Genomic DNA, 15391 nt, shown 5'->3' on the forward strand with positions numbered 1-15391 from the left:
TGGTGTTAATGGAACAGTATAGTAGTGGAGTGTCAATGGAACAGTATAGCAGTGGTGTCAATGGAACAGTATAGTAGTGGAGTGTCAATGGAACAGTATATTAGTGGTGTTAATGGAACAGTATAGTAGTGGTGTCAATGGAACAGTATAGTAGTGGTGTCAATGGAACAGTATAGTAGTGGAGTGTCAATGGAACAGTATAGTAGTGGTGTCAATGGAACAGTATAGTAGTGGTGTCAATGGAACAGTATAGTAGTGGAGTGTCAATGGAACAGTATAGTAGTGGAGTGTCAATGGAACAGTACAGTAGTGGAGAGTCAATGGAACAGTATAGTAGGGGTGTCAATGGAACAGTATAGTAGTGGTGTCAATGGAACAGTATAGTAGTGGAGTGTCAATGGAACAGTATAGTAGTGGTGTCAATGGAACAGTATAGTAGTGGTGTCAATGGAACAGTATAGTAGTGGTGTCAATGGAACAGTATATTAGTGGTGTCAATGGAACAGTATAGTAGTGGTGTCAATGGAACAGTATAGTCGTGGTGTCAATGGAACAGTATAGTAGTGGTGTCCATGGAACAGTATAGTAGTGGAGTGTCAATGGAACAGTATAGTAGTGGAGTGTCAATGGAACAGTATAGTAGTGGTGTCAATGGAACAGTATAGTAGTGGTGTCAATGAAACAGTATAGTAGTGGTGTCAATGGAACAGTATAGCAGTGGTGTCAATGGAACAGTATAGCAGTGGCGTCAATGGAACAGTATAGTGGTGGAGTGTCAATGGAACAGTATTGTAGTGGTGTCAATGGAACAGTATAGTAGTGGTGTCAATGGAACAGTATTGTAGTGGTGTCAATGGAACAGTATAGTAGTGGTGTCAATAGAACAGTATAGTAGTGGAGTGTCAATGGAACAGTATTATAGTGGTGTCAATGGAACAGGATAGTGGTGGAGTGTCAATGGAACTGTATAGTAGTGGTGTCAATGGAACAGTATAGTAGTGGAGTGTCAATGGAACAGTATATTAGTGGTGTTAATGGAACAGTATAGTCGTGGTGTCAATAGAACAGTATAGTAGTGGTGTCAATGGAACAGTATAGTAGTGGTGTCAATGGAACAGTATAGTAGTGGTGTCAATGGAACAGTATAGCAGTGGTGTCAATGGAACAGTATAGCAGTGGTGTCAATGGAACAGTATAGTGGTGGAGTGTCAATGGAACAGTATTGTAGTGGTGTCAATGGAACAGTATAGTAGTGGTGTCAATGGAACAGTATTGTAGTGGTGTCAATGGTACAGTATAGTAGTGGTGTCAATAGAACAGTATAGTAGTGGAGTGTCAATGGAACAGTATTATAGTGGTGTCAATGGAACAGGATAGTGGTGGAGTGTCAATGGAACTGTATAGTAGTGGTGTCAATGGAACAGTATAGTAGTGGAGTGTCAATGGAACAGTATATTAGTGGTGTTAATGGAACAGTATAGTAGTGGTGTCAATGGAACAGTATAGTAGTGGTGTCAATAGAACAGTATAGTAGTGGTGTCAAAAGAACAGTATAGTAGTGGTGTCAATGGAACAGTATAGTAGTGGTGTCAATGGAACAGTATAGCAGTGGAGTGACAATGGAACAGTATAGTAGTGGTGTCAATGGAACAGTATATTAGTGGTGTTAATGGAACAGTATAGTAGTGGAGTGTCAATGGAACAGTATAGCAGTGGTGTCAATGGAACAGTATAGTAGTGGAGTGTCAATGGAACAGTATATTAGTGGTGTTAATGGAACAGTATAGTAGTGGTGTCAATGGAACAGTATAGTAGTGGTGTCAATGGAACAGTATAGTAGTGGAGTGTCAATGGAACAGTATAGTAGTGGTGTCAATGGAACAGTATAGTAGTGGTGTCAATGGAACAGTATAGTAGTGGAGTGTCAATGGAACAGTATAGTAGTGGAGTGTCAATGGAACAGTACAGTAGTGGAGAGTCAATGGAACAGTATAGTAGGGGTGTCAATGGAACAGTATAGTAGTGGTGTCAATGGAACAGTATAGTAGTGGAGTGTCAATGGAACAGTATAGTAGTGGTGTCAATGGAACAGTATAGTAGTGGTGTCAATGGAACAGTATAGTAGTGGTGTCAATGGAACAGTATATTAGTGGTGTCAATGGAACAGTATAGTAGTGGTGTCAATGGAACAGTATAGTCGTGGTGTCAATGGAACAGTATAGTAGTGGTGTCCATGGAACAGTATAGTAGTGGAGTGTCAATGGAACAGTATAGTAGTGGAGTGTCAATGGAACAGTATAGTAGTGGTGTCAATGGAACAGTATAGTAGTGGTGTCAATGGAACAGTATAGTAGTGGAGTGTCAATGGAACAGTATAGTAGTGGAGTGTCAATGGAACAGTACAGTAGTGGAGAGTCAATGGAACAGTATAGTAGGGGTGTCAATGGAACAGTATAGTAGTGGTGTCAATGGAACAGTATAGTAGTGGAGTGTCAATGGAACAGTATAGTAGTGGAGTGTCAATGGAACAGTATAGTAGTGGTGTTAATGGAACAGTATAGTAGTGGTGTCAATGGAACAGTATAGCAGTGGAGTGACAATGGAACAGTATAGCAGTGGTGTCAATGGAACAGTATAGTGGTGGAGTGTCAATGGAACACTATAGTAGTGGTGTCAATGGAACAGTATAGCAGTGGAGTGTCAATGGAACAGTATAGTAGTGGAGTGTCAATGGAACAGTATAGCAGTGGAGTGTCAATGGAACAGTATAGTAGTGGAGTGTCAATGGAACAGTATAGTAGTGGTGTCAATGGAACAGTATAGTAGTGGAGTGTCAATGGAACAGTATAGTAGTGGAGTGTCAATGGAACAGTATAGTAGTGGTGACAATGGAACAGTATAGCAGTGGTGTCAATGGAACAGTATAGTGGTGGAGTGTCAATGGAACACTATAGTAGTGGTGTCAATGGAACAGTATAGTCGTGGTGTCAATGGAACAGTATAGTAGTGGTGTCCATGGAACAGTATAGTAGTGGAGTGTCAATGGAACAGTATAGTAGTGGAGTGTCAATGGAACAGTATAGTAGTGGTGTCAATGGAACAGTATAGTAGTGGTGTCAATGAAACAGTATAGTAGTGGTGTCAATGGAACAGTATAGCAGTGGTGTCAATGGAACAGTATAGCAGTGGCGTCAATGGAACAGTATAGTGGTGGAGTGTCAATGGAACAGTATTGTAGTGGTGTCAATGGAACAGTATAGTAGTGGTGTCAATGGAACAGTATTGTAGTGGTGTCAATGGAACAGTATAGTAGTGGTGTCAATAGAACAGTATAGTAGTGGAGTGTCAATGGAACAGTATTATAGTGGTGTCAATGGAACAGGATAGTGGTGGAGTGTCAATGGAACTGTATAGTAGTGGTGTCAATGGAACAGTATAGTAGTGGAGTGTCAATGGAACAGTATATTAGTGGTGTTAATGGAACAGTATAGTCGTGGTGTCAATAGAACAGTATAGTAGTGGTGTCAATGGAACAGTATAGTAGTGGTGTCAATGGAACAGTATAGTAGTGGTGTCAATGGAACAGTATAGCAGTGGTGTCAATGGAACAGTATAGCAGTGGTGTCAATGGAACAGTATAGTGGTGGAGTGTCAATGGAACAGTATTGTAGTGGTGTCAATGGAACAGTATAGTAGTGGTGTCAATGGAACAGTATTGTAGTGGTGTCAATGGTACAGTATAGTAGTGGTGTCAATAGAACAGTATAGTAGTGGAGTGTCAATGGAACAGTATTATAGTGGTGTCAATGGAACAGGATAGTGGTGGAGTGTCAATGGAACTGTATAGTAGTGGTGTCAATGGAACAGTATAGTAGTGGAGTGTCAATGGAACAGTATATTAGTGGTGTTAATGGAACAGTATAGTAGTGGTGTCAATGGAACAGTATAGTAGTGGTGTCAATAGAACAGTATAGTAGTGGTGTCAAAAGAACAGTATAGTAGTGGTGTCAATGGAACAGTATAGTAGTGGTGTCAATGGAACAGTATAGCAGTGGAGTGACAATGGAACAGTATAGTAGTGGTGTCAATGGAACAGTATATTAGTGGTGTTAATGGAACAGTATAGTAGTGGAGTGTCAATGGAACAGTATAGCAGTGGTGTCAATGGAACAGTATAGTAGTGGAGTGTCAATGGAACAGTATATTAGTGGTGTTAATGGAACAGTATAGTAGTGGTGTCAATGGAACAGTATAGTAGTGGTGTCAATGGAACAGTATAGTAGTGGAGTGTCAATGGAACAGTATAGTAGTGGTGTCAATGGAACAGTATAGTAGTGGTGTCAATGGAACAGTATAGTAGTGGAGTGTCAATGGAACAGTATAGTAGTGGAGTGTCAATGGAACAGTACAGTAGTGGAGAGTCAATGGAACAGTATAGTAGGGGTGTCAATGGAACAGTATAGTAGTGGTGTCAATGGAACAGTATAGTAGTGGAGTGTCAATGGAACAGTATAGTAGTGGTGTCAATGGAACAGTATAGTAGTGGTGTCAATGGAACAGTATAGTAGTGGTGTCAATGGAACAGTATATTAGTGGTGTCAATGGAACAGTATAGTAGTGGTGTCAATGGAACAGTATAGTCGTGGTGTCAATGGAACAGTATAGTAGTGGTGTCCATGGAACAGTATAGTAGTGGAGTGTCAATGGAACAGTATAGTAGTGGAGTGTCAATGGAACAGTATAGTAGTGGTGTCAATGGAACAGTATAGTAGTGGTGTCAATGGAACAGTATAGTAGTGGAGTGTCAATGGAACAGTATAGTAGTGGAGTGTCAATGGAACAGTACAGTAGTGGAGAGTCAATGGAACAGTATAGTAGGGGTGTCAATGGAACAGTATAGTAGTGGTGTCAATGGAACAGTATAGTAGTGGAGTGTCAATGGAACAGTATAGTAGTGGAGTGTCAATGGAACAGTATAGTAGTGGTGTTAATGGAACAGTATAGTAGTGGTGTCAATGGAACAGTATAGCAGTGGAGTGACAATGGAACAGTATAGCAGTGGTGTCAATGGAACAGTATAGTGGTGGAGTGTCAATGGAACACTATAGTAGTGGTGTCAATGGAACAGTATAGCAGTGGAGTGTCAATGGAACAGTATAGTAGTGGAGTGTCAATGGAACAGTATAGCAGTGGAGTGTCAATGGAACAGTATAGTAGTGGAGTGTCAATGGAACAGTATAGTAGTGGTGTCAATGGAACAGTATAGTAGTGGAGTGTCAATGGAACAGTATAGTAGTGGAGTGTCAATGGAACAGTATAGTAGTGGTGACAATGGAACAGTATAGCAGTGGTGTCAATGGAACAGTATAGTGGTGGAGTGTCAATGGAACACTATAGTAGTGGTGTCAATGGAACAGTATAGTAGTGGTGTCAATGGAACAGTATAGTAGTGGTGTCAATGGAACACTATAGTAGTGGTGTCAATGGAACAGTATAGTAGTGGTGTCAATGGAACAACAGCAGCAGCACTAGCTGTTGTTTGCGTCCTTATTCCCTATATACTACTTCTGACTAGTGCACTATATAGGGAATAGGGTGCCATTTGGGATGTAGTCGTTGTGTTTTAAAGCAGTGCTTTCCAACCGACCAACTGATCTTTCACACAGACATGACTTCATATGCTCATTGGATATCAGTCTAAAAGTCTAGCTGGGAAAAGTAGTCAATTATTTCCAACACGATGAAAGCTCCTTTATTTACATCTATTTAACTTGGAAAGCTGCATAAAATCCAAGAACACGCATTTAAATGTTGAGCGTGTCAAGTCAGAATATGAATTAATCTCCATTTGATAGATGTTCAATCGAATACAGTCAGTCAAATGCATAGGCTGCATGTCCAGTATTGTGTAGTGATTTTCACTAAATCATCTACCAAATAACACTGAACATAATCCAGTATTGTGTAGTGATTTTCACTAAGTCATCTACCAAATAACACTGAACATAATCCAGTATTGTGTAGTGATTTTCACTAAGTCATCTACCAAATAACACTGAACATAATCCAGTATTGTGTAGTGATTTTCACTAAGTCATCTACCAAATAACACTGAACATAATCCAGGCCTGAGGTATTGTGATGTGTACAAACTGACTGTAGGAGAACATAAATGACAGTAGAATCCTGAAGACAACAGAACTCTGTATTCTCTGTATTTTTTAAATTGAACCTTTATTGAACCTTTATTGAACCTTTATTGAACCTTTATTGAACTAGGCAAGTCAGTTAAGAACAAATGATTATTTACAATGACGTCCTACACCGGCCAAACCCGGACGATGCTGTGCGCCACCCTGTGGGACTCCCCGTCACAGGCCGGATGTGTCACGGTCGTTGAAATGAGTGGACCAAGATGCAGCGTGGTGTGTTTCCATCCTTTTATTTAGAAGAGAAACTTAAAGCACAAAAAACAATCAAGCCAATAAACAAAACGTGAAGCTACATGCAGCGCAGAAAGCAACTACACATAAACATAGTCAAGATCCCACAAATACAATGGGGGAAATGGCTACCTAAATATGATCCCCAACCAGAGACAACGATTAACAGCTGCCTCTGATCCCAATCATAGCAGGCCAACATAGATATACAATTCCCCTAGATAACCCACCCTAAATCACACCCCGACCCAACCAACATAGATAATAAACAGCTCTCTATGGTCAGGGCGTGACAGGATGTAGGAAATATATATGATTTATCCCCCAGTGTACTCTACTTTCACATCATTGTTGTGAGGAAGAAAATAATCCATGTCTCTTTATTTATTGACCTATTATACTAGCTGTCATGAACAACAGAGAGCTATGGCATCCTGTCATCCTGCGCATTGCGCCACCATGAGCAAATAAGCAAATCTCTCTTGTGCAGAAAGAGCATCTTCACACTTGTATAGTAACAGTACACTGTGTAACAAACCCTGCTGTGTATTCATGGAGACAGCAGGCCTGTTATCAGATCTCTAGGCAGCCAGGAAACAGCAGGCCTGTTAGAGGAGCTCTCCTGAGACAGACTGACAAACAGACTGCTGCTGTAAACAAATCAGCCTTTCTCTTCAGCCTGTCTCCCGCTGAGCCCTGGTGAATTAGTGTACCTGACTGACTGACTGGCTGGCTGTCTGGCTGACCATGCGGACTGGTGAACTGAATGGCTGACTGGGAGACAGACTGGCTGACTGACTGGGAGACAAACTGGCTGAATGGCTGACTGGCTAGCTGACTGGGAGACAGACTGGCTGGCTGACTGGCTGGCGGACTGAATGGCTAGCTGGCTGGCTGGCTGACTGACTGATTGACAAACCCGTTATGTTATAGACCCCTGCTGGGTTGTTAAGCCTCTGTTGACAAGAAAACCAAAGCTCTTCCACAGAGCAGTTAAGGACTAGAACGAATGACAGCTCTGCACTGCACATCACCTGCTGGGTGTCGACAAACGGCGGTGATTCAACATGTACAATCATCAGGAAATGAACACAGAAAATGACTAAAGATCCCTTACCTAGGTCACATTTTCCATTCTGCCCTTTTGGTCCATCTGAATCTAACACTAGTTTACTCTACATTTAACTTCAAGACACTCCTCAGGGCACCACCAAGGTTAGTTACATCTATAGCGAAACACTATTGTAGACCAGGTACATGTAACACACCACCGTTGTAGACCAGGAAGTGAATGAATGAGTCCTGCTGTACTTTACCGTTGGTAAATAATGTGTCTTCATTTGCATTAAAGGAGTACTAATGTGTTTCCTGTAACACTATATCCTCATTTATTATAGAGGAAAAGGGAAGAAAACCACCAACTTTATTAGCAGCTGTTTCTATCCTTGCCTCTATTTTAACTAAATCTTTTCCATAGTGGCATCCCAAATGGCACCCTATTCCCTATGTGGTGCACTACTTTTCACCAGAGCCTTATGGGTCCTGTTCAAAAGTAGTGCACTATAAAGGACGTGTCCCATTTGGGACGTAGACAGAGTAAGCCTATAGCCTAAAGGCCTGTAGAATATATTAGCCTTTCCTGTGGCAGGGAGACGGAGAACCCAGTCAACCGGCTAATAAATCACTTACAGTCAGTGGCCCACACAACGTTACACTACAGTACCAACCAGCTCACAGTACACTACACTACCAACCAGCTCACAGTAAACTACAGTACCAACAAGCTCACAGTACACTACAATACCAACCAGCTCACAGTACACTACAATACCAACCAGCTCACAGTACACTATAATACCAACCAGCTCACAGTACACTACAGTACCAACCAGCTCACAGTACACTACAGTACCAACCAGCTCACAGTACACTACAATACCAACCAGCTCACAGTACACTACAGTACCAACCAGCTCACAGTACACTACAGTACCAACCAGCTCACAGTACACTACAGTACCAACCAGCTCACAGTACACTAAAGTACCAACCAGCTCACAGTACACTACAATACCAACCAGCTCACAGTACACTACAGTACCAACCAGCTCACAGTACACTACAGTACCAACCAGCTGACACTCACAGTACACTACAGTACCCACCAGCTCACACTCACAGTACACTACAATACCAACCAGCTCACAGTACACTATAATACCAACCAGCTCACAGTATACTACAATACCAACCAGCTCACAGTACACTACAATACCAACCAGCTCACATTACACTAAAGTACCAACCAGCTCACAGTACACTATAATACCAACCAGCTCACAGTACACTACAATACCAACCAGCTCACAGTACACTACAGTACCAACCAGCTCACAGCTCACAGTACACTACAATACCAACCAGCTCACAGTACACTACAATACCAACCAGCTCACAGTACACTACAATACCAACCAGCTCACAGTACATTACAATACAAACCAGCTCACAGTCACAGTACACTACAATACCAACCAGCTCACAGTACACTACAATACCAACCACCTCACTCACAGTACACTACAATACCAACCAGCTCACATTACATTACAATACAAACCAGCTCACAGTCACAGTACACTACAATACCAACCAGCTCACAGTACACTACAATACCAACCACCTCACTCACAGTACACTACAGTACCAACCAGCTCACAGTCACAGTACACTACAATACCAACCAGCTCACAGTACACTACAATACCAACCACCTCACTCACAGTACACTACAATACCAACCAGCTCACAGTACATTACAATACAAACCAGCTCACAGTCACAGTACACTACAATACCAACCAGCTCACAGTACACTACAATACCAACCACCTCACTCACAGTACACTACAATACCAACCAGCTCACAGTACACTACAATACCAACCACCTCACTCACAGTACACTACAATACCAACCAGCTCACATTACATTACAATACAAACCAGCTCACAGTCACAGTACACTACAATACCAACCAGCTCACAGTACACTACAATACCAACCACCTCACTCACAGTACACTACAGTACCAACCAGCTCACAGTCACAGTACACTACAATACCAACCAGCTCACAGTACACTACAATACCAACCACCTCACTCACAGTACACTACAATACCAACCAGCTCACAGTACATTACAATACAAACCAGCTCACAGTCACAGTACACTACAATACCAACCAGCTCACAGTACACTACAATACCAACCACCTCACTCACAGTACACTACAATACCAACCAGCTCACATTACATTACAATACAAACCAGCTCACAGTCACAGTACACTACAATACCAACCAGCTCACAGTACACTACAATACCAACCACCTCACTCACAGTACACTACAGTACCAACCAGCTCACAGTCACAGTACACTACAATACCAACCAGCTCACAGTACACTACAATACCAACCACCTCACTCACAGTACACTACAATACCAACCAGCTCACAGTACACTACAATACAAACCAGCTCACACTCACAGTATACTATAATACCAACCAGCTCACAGTACACTACAATACCAACCAGCTCACAGTATATTACAATACCAACCAGCTCACAGTACACTACAATACAAACCAGCTCACAGTCACAGTATACTATAATACCAACCAGCTCACAGTACACTACAATACCAACCAGCTCACAGTACACTACAATACAAACCAGCTCACAGTCACAGTACACTACAATACCAACCAGCTCACAGCTCACAGTACACTACAATACCAACCAGCTCACAGTACACTACAATACAAACCAGCTCACAGTCACAGTACACTACAATACCAACCAGCTCACACTCACAGTACACTACAATACCAACCAGCTCACAGTACACTACAATACCAACCAGCTCACAGTACACTACAATACAAACCATCTCACAGTCACAGTACACTACAATACCAACCAGCTCACACTCACAGTATGCTACAACACCAACCAGCCCACACTCACAGTACACTACAATACCAACCAGCTCAAAGTACACTACAATACAAACCAGCTCACAGTCACAGTACACTACAATACCAACCAGCTCACACTCACAGTACACTACAATACCAACCATCTCACAGTACATTACAATACCAACCAGCTCACAGTACACTACAATACCAACCAGCTCAGAGTACACTACAGTACCAACCAGCTCACAGTATACTACATTTCCAACCAGCTCACACTCACAGTACACTACAATACCAACCAGCTCACACTCACAGTACACTACATTACCAACCAGCTTACAGTACACTACAATACCAACCAGCTCACAGTACACTACATTACCAACCAGCTCACAGTACACTACAATACCAACCACCTCACTCACAGTACACTACAGTACCAACCAGCTCACAGTCACAGTACACTACAATACCAACCAGCTCACAGTACACTACAATACCAACCACCTCACTCACAGTACACTACAATACCAACCAGCTCACAGTACATTACAATACAAACCAGCTCACAGTCACAGTACACTACAATACCAACCAGCTCACAGTACACTACAATACCAACCACCTCACTCACAGTACACTACAATACCAACCAGCTCACATTACATTACAATACAAACCAGCTCACAGTCACAGTACACTACAATACCAACCAGCTCACAGTACACTACAATACCAACCACCTCACTCACAGTACACTACAGTACCAACCAGCTCACAGTCACAGTACACTACAATACCAACCAGCTCACAGTACACTACAATACCAACCACCTCACTCACAGTACACTACAATACCAACCAGCTCACAGTACACTACAATACAAACCAGCTCACACTCACAGTATACTATAATACCAACCAGCTCACAGTACACTACAATACCAACCAGCTCACAGTATATTACAATACCAACCAGCTCACAGTACACTACAATACAAACCAGCTCACAGTCACAGTATACTATAATACCAACCAGCTCACAGTACACTACAATACCAACCAGCTCACAGTACACTACAATACAAACCAGCTCACAGTCACAGTACACTACAATACCAACCAGCTCACAGCTCACAGTACACTACAATACCAACCAGCTCACAGTACACTACAATACAAACCAGCTCACAGTCACAGTACACTACAATACCAACCAGCTCACACTCACAGTACACTACAATACCAACCAGCTCACAGTACACTACAATACCAACCAGCTCACAGTACACTACAATACAAACCATCTCACAGTCACAGTACACTACAATACCAACCAGCTCACACTCACAGTATGCTACAACACCAACCAGCCCACACTCACAGTACACTACAATACCAACCAGCTCAAAGTACACTACAATACAAACCAGCTCACAGTCACAGTACACTACAATACCAACCAGCTCACACTCACAGTACACTACAATACCAACCATCTCACAGTACATTACAATACCAACCAGCTCACAGTACACTACAATACCAACCAGCTCAGAGTACACTACAGTACCAACCAGCTCACAGTATACTACATTTCCAACCAGCTCACACTCACAGTACACTACAATACCAACCAGCTCACACTCACAGTACACTACATTACCAACCAGCTTACAGTACACTACAATACCAACCAGCTCACAGTACACTACATTACCAACCAGCTTACAGTACACTACAATACCAACCAGCTCACAGTACACTACAATACCAACCAGCTCACAGTACACTACAATACCAACCAGCTCACAGTACACTACAATACCAACCAGCTCACAGTACACTACAATACCAACCAGCTCACAGTACACTACAATACCAACTAGCTCACACTCACAGTCTACTACAATACCAACCATCTCACACTCACAGTACACTACAATACCAACCAGCTCACACTCACAGTATACTACAATACCAACCAGCTCACAGTACACTACAATACCAACCAGCTCACAGTACATTACAATACCAACCAGCTCACAGTCACAGTACACTACAATACCAACCAGCTCACACTCACAGTACACTATAATACCAATCAGCTCACACTCACAGTACACTATAATACCAACCAGCTCACAGTACACTACAATACCAACCAGCTCACAGTACACTACATTACCAACCAGCTCACACTCACAGTACACCACATTACCAACCAGCTCACATACCACCAGGAACAGCAAAGACCTGCCCACCTGCTGCTCAGACTAGTCTTATGTCAAGTGTCATACTTCAACATGTAGCATTATGGAAAGCAGTACAAATGCACACTGGCATTAAAGCTCAGCGTTTTTCTCTCCCATGCAACTATATTATCATGATTGCCTTTCTGATCGATTATCTTGTCCATGCAACTATATTATCATGATTGCTTTTCTGATCGATTATCTTGGTCTAGCCCATGCAACTCAATGGAATCTTTCCTCAATGCCCGTACACATTCACACCAGCCCCAATGCAAAGCCTAACTGCAATCAATTACTAGCCCACCATGCAACTCTGCATACTATCTCCCCAATGCACGATCACATGGCAGCCCAGGCGGCAGGCATGCAGTGCCATGGACCCGCTGACCTTCAGAGAGGATAAATGGCCATTCATTTGCCCTTGGGCCGAGATGAGGGCTGAGTAGGCTGAACAGGCTCTCCATTGTGAGGAGGGCAGTAGCCTGGGGTCTCCTCTCAGTGAGGATCATCGTCATGGTGGACTAGAGGGAGGTCGGGGGGACGGAGGGAGCTGTCTTCGTCCCAAATTGTACCCTATTCCCTACATAGTGCACTACTTGTGACTAGGGCACGTACAGACTGAAGTGGATACTTTTTGATCAGAGCCATATGGGTCTTGATCAAAAGTAGTGCACTATGTAGGGAATAGGGTGCCATTTGGGATGTTTCCTGTCATTAGGTTCAGCTGATGCCTCCAGGGTTGGTTGGTTAGTGTCATGGCCCAGGGGCTGTTAATACAGGGTGTCCTATAGACATGTGGTGTGTCCAGATGTGTTTTAATGTCACGTGCACAAATACAGTGAAATGCCTTTTTTAACAAACTCTAAACCCAACAATGCAGTAATCAATATCAATGTGGTACTAAAAATAACAAGGTAGAACAAAAACACAGGAGATATAAAAATAAGAAATAAAAAGAACAGGAGAAAGTAAGAAGCTGTAAACAGGGTCAGTTCATTACCATATTAACAATGTACAGGGACACTGGAGTGATAGTGGTAGATATGTAGAGGGGTAAACATACTATATACAGGGTCAGTTCAGTACCATATTAACAATGTACAGGGACACTGGAGTGATGGAGGTAGATATGTAGAGGGGTAAACATACTATATACAGGGTCAGTTCAGTACCATATTAACAATGTACAGGGATACTGGAGTGATAGAGGTAGATATGTAGAGGGGTAAACATACTATATACAGGGTCAGTTCAGTACCATATTACAAAGGAGGGAGGTGGGTAGTATAGATGGAGATGAGGAGGGAGGTGGGTAGTATGGATGGAGATGGAGATGAGGAGGGAGGTGGGTAGTATAGATGGAGATGAGGAGGGAGGTGGGTAGTATAGATGGAGATGAGGAGGGAGGTGGGTAGTATAGATGGAGATGAGGAGGGAGGTGGGTAGTATAGATGGTGATGAGGAGGGAGGTGGGTAGTATAGATGGAGATGAGGAGGGAGGTGGGTAGTATAGATGGAGGGAGGTGGGTAGTATAGATGGAGATGAGGAGGGTAGTATAGATGGAGATGAGGAGGGAGGTGGGTAGTATGGATGGAGATGAGGAGGGAGGTGGGTAGTATAGATGGAGATGAGGAGGGAGGTGGGTAGTATAGATGGAGATGAGGAGGGAGGTGGGTAGTATGGATGGAGATGAGGAGGGAGGTGGGTAGTATGGATGGAGATGAGGAGGGAGGTGGGTAGTGTGGATGGAGGAGGAGGGAGGTGGGTAGTATAGATGGAGATGAGGAGGGAGGTGGGTAGTATGGATGGAGATGAGGAGGGAGGTGGGTAGTATAGATGGAGATGAGGAGGGAGGTGGGTAGTGTAGATGGAGATGAGGAGGGAGGTGGGTAGTATAGATGGAGATGAGGAGGGAGGTGGGTAGTATAAATGGAGATGAGGAGGGAGGTGGGTAGTATGGATGGAGATGGAGATGAGGAGGGAGGTGGGTAGTATAGATGGAGATGAGGAGGGAGGTGGGTAGTATAGATGGAGATGAGGAGGGAGGTGGGTAGTATAGATGGAGATGAGTAAAGAACTAAACACACCGTGTCGGTGTGGCCATGTGATCACCTGCTGGGTGTCGACCAACCATGCTGATTCAGCGTGTAGAATTGGAAAATAAACAGAAAATGAGAGCTGATTTCCTGGTCAGAGGAAGATTGAAGCACATCTGGCATTTTCCATGCCAACAAGGGCCTCAAACCAAGTCATACTGCAATAAGAGCTCTACATCATTGTGTTGAGTATCTCTACGTCAAAATGTGTTTGAGTTGCAATAAATGAATGTTCTTGTTGCTACGGCTAGTTGCTATGTGCTATGTTCTTGGTGCTATGTTCTTGTTGCTAGTGGTAATATCGGCTCAGTTGTGTGCTGCAGACTCCTTTCTAAAGGCATCTGTTTCCCTCTCTCTGTCCCTCTCTTCCTCCATGCCCATCCCTCTGTCTGTCCCTCTCTTCCTCCATGCCCATCCCTCTCTCTGTCCCTCTCTTCCTCCATGCCCATCCCTCTCTCTGTCCCTCTCTTCCTCCATGCCCATCCCTCTCTCTGTCCCTCTCTTCCTCCATGCCCATCCCTCTGTCTGTCCCTCTCTTCCTCCATGCCCATCCCTCTGTCTGTCCCTCTCTTCCTCCATGCCCATCCCTCTCTCTGTCCCTCTCTT

General features: G+C 43.2%; 1 protein-coding gene across 3 annotated transcripts in view; it reads left to right on the forward strand.

The window, feature by feature from the left end:
* The window catches only part of jarid2a (jumonji, AT rich interactive domain 2a), a 137852-nt gene that overhangs the window by 83100 nt on the left and 39361 nt on the right, over positions 1-15391 (forward strand). The window lies entirely within an intron of this gene.

This window comes from Oncorhynchus mykiss, chromosome 2 (genome assembly GCF_013265735.2).
Source record: "Oncorhynchus mykiss isolate Arlee chromosome 2, USDA_OmykA_1.1, whole genome shotgun sequence".
NCBI classification, from domain to species: Eukaryota; Metazoa; Chordata; class Actinopteri; order Salmoniformes; family Salmonidae; genus Oncorhynchus; species Oncorhynchus mykiss.